Source organism: Rattus norvegicus, chromosome 1 (genome assembly GCF_036323735.1).
Source record: "Rattus norvegicus strain BN/NHsdMcwi chromosome 1, GRCr8, whole genome shotgun sequence".
Taxonomy (NCBI): Eukaryota; Metazoa; Chordata; class Mammalia; order Rodentia; family Muridae; genus Rattus; species Rattus norvegicus.
The window spans coordinates 92544980-92552362 of NC_086019.1; the positions used below are offsets into that span (position 1 = coordinate 92544980).

At 46.5% G+C, this 7383-nt stretch overlaps 1 pseudogene; it reads left to right on the top strand.

The window, feature by feature from the left end:
• Window positions 1–787: 787 nt before the first annotated feature.
• Window positions 788–887, top strand: Rnu6-105 (RNA, U6 small nuclear 105; annotated as a pseudogene).
• Window positions 888–7383: the final 6496 nt, after the last annotated feature.

A 7383-nucleotide genomic window follows, 5' to 3' on the forward strand; every position in this document is an offset into this window, starting at 1 on the left:
ATGACCTTACGGAGCAAGGGCCATCTTGTGGCTCTCCTCTCAGTCTCTGTATCCTCTGGCCTTGACCTGCAAGCTTTGGATGAACCCCCAAAGGAAACTTGTAGCTCTCCTGAAGAGAACATGGTGGGCCTTCATCCAACTCTCCTGTAACACTCAAAATAAACGTGGATTTAAGTAAGTCCTGATTTTATTAAAGACTCAGGTTCCTACACAGTTAAAAAGCCCAATAAACGACAGAAAACACAAGTAATTATCTTGATAAACATGAAATATTTGTATATTTGTTCTTTAAGCCAGTTCTTATAAATGTTACCAAGAACAGATAGATATCTTAAGAAAACCTCCTTGTTCTAAATAGAGAACCAGGCTTCAGTTTTTATAACAGATATGCTGAGTTTTGACTGTAAGAAATTTATACCCTTTTTTTTAAAAAAAATGTTTTTGTTTTTTGATATAGGGTCTCTCTGCACATACGTGAGAGAGAGAATTGTCCTCCTACCTGGACCTTCTGCACATGCCTAAGGTTTCTGGTGTGCCTTCCTCTTGCCTTTTCCACCTTGAAAACATCTCAGTCATCTCGCTTTAAAACACAAATCTTACTTTACCACACAAAATCCTTTCTTTTTCAAAAAACATCCTTTTATCTTTATCCTTTCTACCGAAACCACATCCTATGTCCTTTTCTACATCTATCTCCTACTTTTTGGCTCCTTTGTACAATTGTTCCCTTCCTTCATGAGACAGAGCAACGCCACACTGTGTACCAGCGTATTCAAAGGAAGCCCGGTGCTGGCTTCAGCAGCACAGACATTAAACGTGAACGACACAGAGATTAGCGTGCCCCCAGCGTGAGGATGCCTCTCAAACTTGAGGCGTCCCATATTTTTATGACCTGAATGTGGAAAAGGGGACGCTGAACTCAAATCACATTTATGGCAGTATAAAGGAAACTACAATTACCTGTCCTCATGACGTTAGAGTATAAGGTTCTTGCCTACTGAGGGTCTTGGGTGGAATCTTCTTCCACTTCAGAGTCTAAGGGAAGATACAGGAAGAAAAACAAAGGTTTGTGTGGTGCCCCTGTAACTGTAGCTTAGGGAACTTCAGGTTCCCCTGTGGGACTGAAGGACGTAGCAAATGGTTATTTTTTTTTTCATAGAAGACCCAATGGAGAGAGAACACAGTGGTTACAGTGGACAGGAGCCTCACTGTTGAGTCTGTAATAGAAAGATGAGCCCAGAACATTTGTCCTTTTTGCAGCTTTTACAGTATTTTCCACTTAACAGAGAATTAGCTGGTGGTCATCCATGAAACTGTGCATCCCAGTGGCTTGGCATTGGCCCCCTGCCCCAGCATCTGCAGTCTCCAAAGCCAGCTCTTTTTGGATTTAAGGTCCTGGGGTATAGCTCTCAGGACTTAGCATGGGTCTAAGTGTCTGTCCTCCCGTTCTCCCATTTGCATGTTCACCCTTTCCAGCTAGGCATGGTGAAAAGCTGCCAGGAGCTGGTGGTTGGTGTTAGGGGGACTGTGTGATGCTTTTCAGATGGTACCTTTATAAAATGAGGTCATGCTTAATCTCACTCCCCACCAAACTTTTATCTGGTGACAAGTACATTAAGTAAAAGAGGGCAGGCTTTTGAACAGGAAGAAAGCATTTGAGTCTGGCTCCAACTTACAGCATTTACAGAGGTCAGGGCTGTGCTTTAAGGCCATAAAGATCTGAACACGAGGAACTTGTGTCCATTTGCTCAAGTTCAGAGAAAGGAGATACAACTAGAAGATAGTGTCAAAGCCTGGGCTCCTGGTCTTAGGCCAGACCCACACATCATCCAGTTTGTTGCATCTAAGCTGTGTTACAGAGAAGCTGTGAGCGTTTTTCCCCTTAAGCAATTGGGGTTCATATTTGGTTCTACTTTTTAATGACATAGCCAAAGGGCCAGTCCTGGGGGGGCAGGAGTGGAGGTCTCGTTCCACATCCAGGAGAGAAAAGCAGGACGATGTGAGGAGGAAGGTAACCCTTAGTCATGCCTTCTAAGGGGAATGAGAGGTGAGAGCAGGCTCTCCAGTCAAGGAGGCTTGAGTTTAGTCACCCACTTCCTTGTGCTTCCACATATGCATACTGTAACCAAGGGACCAGGGTTGGATATAATCCCTCAGCCTGGGCATCCAGAAAGTTTTGTCCCTTTTTATTATTCCAGTCCCCCATGTTATGGCGAGACATGCAGTGCTCACCTGGGGTCAGAGTAAGTAGCAAGACTGAAAGACCCCCCCAAAAAAATCAAGTCAGAGCCTGTCCAAGCTGAGGTGAGGTGTACCGACTCCTCCATGGGGCTGACCATAACTACACCACACCAGAGTGGTAGGCACCTGACTACACAAGTGGGGAAGGGTTGCATTTGGAATCCTGGGCCTGCTTCACATAGGGCTTACAGCCAAACTACTCACGATCTGCGCGTGCACACACACACACACACACACACTCACAACACACTCATACACACAAGCACACACACTCACACACACAAACACACTCTCACACACACTCACACACACAAACACACACACTCACACAAACACACACACACTCACTCACACACACACACAAACACACACACAAACACACACTCACACACACAAACACAGTCACACAAACACACACACTCACACAAACACACACACTCACACACACAAACACACACACTCACACAAACACACACTCACTCACACACAAACACACACACACACTCACACACAAACACACACACTCACTCACACACACTCACACACACACAAACACACACACTCACACACTCACACACACACACACACAATCTATAGTAAGAAGCTTTGGTAAATGGCTGAACATCTGTCCATTTGAGGGGTTTTACACCTGTCAGAAGAAGTGAAATAGTGAGGCCGGTGGTAGTGGACACTGAGCAATGGCTCAGCCTGGTGTCAGAATGAGAGACAGACAGTTGCCAGACAGGTTCTGAAGGGCCAGACTGGTCACCTTCATGTGCTTAGGAGTCAGCGCTGTGCTGATTTCTATGGGGTCACTTCAGAGCTGTCTCCTCTAGCAGGGTCTCGTGTGGCTGGCCTGGTTTTTGTCAAACACAACAGAGTAACTCAGGGCGTTGCAGGGAAGATGAGCCTCTGAGGGCCGTGTCCTCTCAAGCATGTCATTATCACTCTGTCTAACTCAGAAATGGGGACTGGAAATCTCCCCAGAGCTCCCTGTACTCAGCACTAGAGGCATCCATTAAATGCTAGGTGATTCTCTGTAACAAAAAAGAGGAATGTAAGTCAACCCTGCCCCCGCTCGTGCCTGAGAAGACCCTACTCAAAGACTGCAACTCACAAAGCAAGGTCCTTGAAAGAAAACAGAATTGCAGAACAAGCCAGAGCAGAGAGTACACACTCAGCCTGAGACTGTCACAGAAAGTTTGGCCCTGAAATACTCACATTGCTGTCTGAGTTAGATGGTTACAGGGAGGTAACCACAAGAAATTCGATATTTATATAAGTGGTGTTGTGCATATTTATGAGGTGGGTAGAATAATTATGGGGATAAAGTGGTCCTGACCCATCACAAATCATAGCAGATTGGATCTCCATTTTAGGGCTTTTCCTCCCACGAGCCTCTTCAAAGGCCCTAAAGAGAGGGTCTAAACCACAAAACAGAAGATGTTACAATTAAGCCAGACTCCTTTGAGGATGCAGAGCCTTCCTTCCGGTGCACGGGCAGCAGCTGAGGAAGGTCCCTGCCTCCTTAGCTCCAACGCAACAGAAAGACCTTAACTGTAGTTTCCCATACAGGACTCAAAGAGCATGGTAGCCTGTTGGGGGCAAAGCTACAAGATACTTCACATCTGTCTTTCCAGCTTCAGTTTCCCCAGTTGAATTGTGTGGGTATTAACATCATCGGTGGATTAATCCATCAGTGCACTTATAATTTTATGGAATTTTTGGTAGGTTGTAGAGAGTAAGAGGTAGGGCCTGATTGAAGAAAGTGGGGTATACCCCATGGTCAGTCTGTCTATCTATCGATCTATCTATCTATCCATCCATCCATTTATTGATCTATCAATCTATCATCTATCTGGTAGCTATCTATCATTTATCATCTATCCAGTAGCTATTTATCTACCTACCTAACACCTACCTACCTACTCACCTACCTACCTACTTATCTACCTACCTGCCTACCTGCCTATCTATCTTTTCTGATACAATGTCCCATCGCCATGATGTTATTGACTTGCCACTGGATGAAAAGCATGGACCCAGGTGATCGTAGACTAAAATCACCACTACTGTGAGTGAAAATAAATCTTCACTTCACTTCTCCTCCTTAGGTTGTTTAATTCAGATACTTTGGCCACGGCAGTGAAAAGTTCCTTACACAGAGGTGTTTAAACACGTCAGCTGGGGAGTGCTTCAGCTTCATACTATAACCTTCCACCACTGGTCCCAATAGAGGCATGGACATCTGATAATGCAAAACGCCAAAAATACATAATCCAAGAGTCCCCAAAGGTTCAACGGTTGCAGTATTAGTCAAAAGTCCAACAATCTCCTCTGGAATTCAAGGCACTGCTAACTATGAACCCTTAAGTAACAAAATGTTACATTCTTCCATCCCCCAATGGTATCAAGTAAATATTCTCAACCTATGAAAAACGGTAATGAGGAAGGACTGGAGGGAAGACATACCCAAAACCGACAGGACAAATATTAAACACGGTAGCTACAGCCCAGGGTTTAGAGCACTGGCAGCACCCAGGTTCTTATGGGCTTGGTCATACTTACCCCGGTGGCCGTGCCATTTGCAGCACACATGACCTTGACTCCATCTGGCTCCAGTCAGTGCTGGAAGCGCTCCTTGACAAGTATGCAATGCTCCTAGCATCACCATCACCATCCTAAGGTGTCCATTGCAACTTGGGGTTCAATTTCACTGCCTCAGGCATCGACTTATGAGAACCACCCCACATGGACTCTGTCTCTGCTACACAGAGCCTGCTAGAACCTTTCTTCTGAGACCTTGGTGCAAGCCTCAGTGACCGCATCACTGGTGCAGTCTTCATGCATGCCCGCTGAGCCAGCACCATGTGCATGATGCCAAGGTCCCGCTGCCAACGCACGGTGCGCTAAAGTCATTTGGACCAGGGTTACTGTGGCCTATTAGTTCCTGTGCCTCTGCACAGAGAAACGCTTCCCTGTGGGGTCACTTTTCCAACAAGACACCCCTTCGGCTGCACATTTCTCTTTTTTTTTTTTTTTTTTTTTTTGGTTCTTTTTTTCGGAGCTGGGGACCGAACCCAGGGCCTTGCGCTTCCTAGGTAAGCGCTCTACCACTGAGCTAAATCCCTAGCCCCTCACATTTCTCTTTTTAAAGGAGATCCTTTCCACGCATGTCATACCCTGGAAACTTCGGTGGGAAGAGTATCTGTTTAAATAATTGTATCTGTTCTACTCCCCTTGTCTGCAGTTTTAAATGCTCTTGGGTTCCCAAACTACACATTATTCCCACTTCCCTGCCCCACTTTCTCTGTCTGCTCTCGCTCTATACCTGACTAGAAGCAGCTGGCGACGATTCCTTTACCAAACAAATCATTCCATTACTTTGAGATTCAGCCTCAACTCAATTTTTTCATGGGCAGCAATGTAGAAAGGGTCTTTGCCAGAATGTAGCATAAATCGTCTTCAGCCCAATTCCCAATAGCCTCATGAATACAGTCTCTGTTGTCCACATTTCTAAGGCATTTTGGCCTTCAAATGTCTCCATTACATTAGCCCTATAAGCTCAGATACCACACCCAAACCCTTCCACAAGCACAAGAACCACATGGGCAGGTTTAGTTGTACTAAAACGTCCTCTTCTCTGGACTGATTTTCTGTATCTATAACATCCATCATTGTGATACCTGACAGAAGTAATGAGAGAAGAAGAAATTCTTTTGGCTCACGGTTTGAGAGAGTACAGTCTACCATGGGTGTGCACAGGGCATCATGGCTGGAGCGACCCCATCCAAAGCAGGAGCATTGGTAAGGTCACCTCAAGCAAGCAAAGAATCAGAGCAGGACAGAAACAGAGGCTTGTGTAACCTTGGAGGCTTGGCCCTAGTAGCTTGCTTCTGTTTAGGAGGCCTCATGCCCCAAACCTCATATTCTACAACTTCACAGAACTGTGCTGCTCACTGCAGCCACGTGTTAAAATACAATAGCCTGGGGAGATGTTTCAGATTCAACCAACAATACCATGGTTTGTGCCGGCCCTTTTGGGAGACGCTGACTACATCCCAGAAAGCACAAACTCCCACTGCTACTTCGTCTGCACCCTGATATCCCATATCGTATCTCAAGAAAATTCTCGGTTAGGTGAGCGGAAGGCATAGATTCACCCCAAAATTAGCCAGTCCCTTCTTCATGGAGAGAGACGGGTTAGGGGGCTATCTCAAATACCAAACCAAATAATCCTTTGAGATGGAAACATCACGCCCTACACAAGAACGCAGGCCAGGGCCTCAGACTACACATCCCTTAACAACTATACTCACTGGTATTTAGAAGCAAGACGTGCGTGGCTTCGGACCAGGGATCAGCCCAGGAGGACTCCGAGGAGCCAGAACCCGGATATGGACCTTTAAATATTGTTATAAGTAAGGACTAAAGATCGGAATGTGGCCAGGAAGCCAACAAACATAACCAATGAGACATCACCCTTCAATCCCCACTACCGGCCCAATGCCACACTGCTCCCCAGCTGTCCCTCTAAAGACCCCAGCCCTCTTTCAAGACCAAAGTTTTCTGTGGCTCCTGGGGTGCAGCCACCAGCTGATCTCACACCCATCTCAGAACACAGACTGTAGACTTATCCTCTACCCTTCTCAAGACTTTGGGACTCACCATTCCCTCTGGCCTGATCTCAGCAGCCTCCTCCAGGAAGCTGGCATCATCTGCCTGGCAGGTGGCCAACGACATGGCCTGAGGGAACAAGAAGCTGCACTATATAACGCAGTCCACAGTCTGAGCCTGTAGCTCCGGGACCTGCAGGTGAGAAGAGATGGGGTTCTCTACGGGAGTGGGATAGATAATCTCCTCTCTTACCTTTCTTTCTAGACCTCCTCTGTTTACCCTCAGGGCAGCTGAATATCCAGTCCTCCCACCCATGTCCCTGGATTCTGAACCTCCAACTCACTCCCCGATATACTAGGCAGACAGCTCCCCACGACCTGGTCCTATTGACCCAACCCCATCCCCGCCCTAGTCTTCCTTGAGTCCAAGTAGCCATTGTGCCCGAACTGTCCTCTTCTGTGATCTCCATGACAGTCTCCAGCAGGACAGTAGGACAGCCTTATATGAACCTCCATCTCTCCCTGC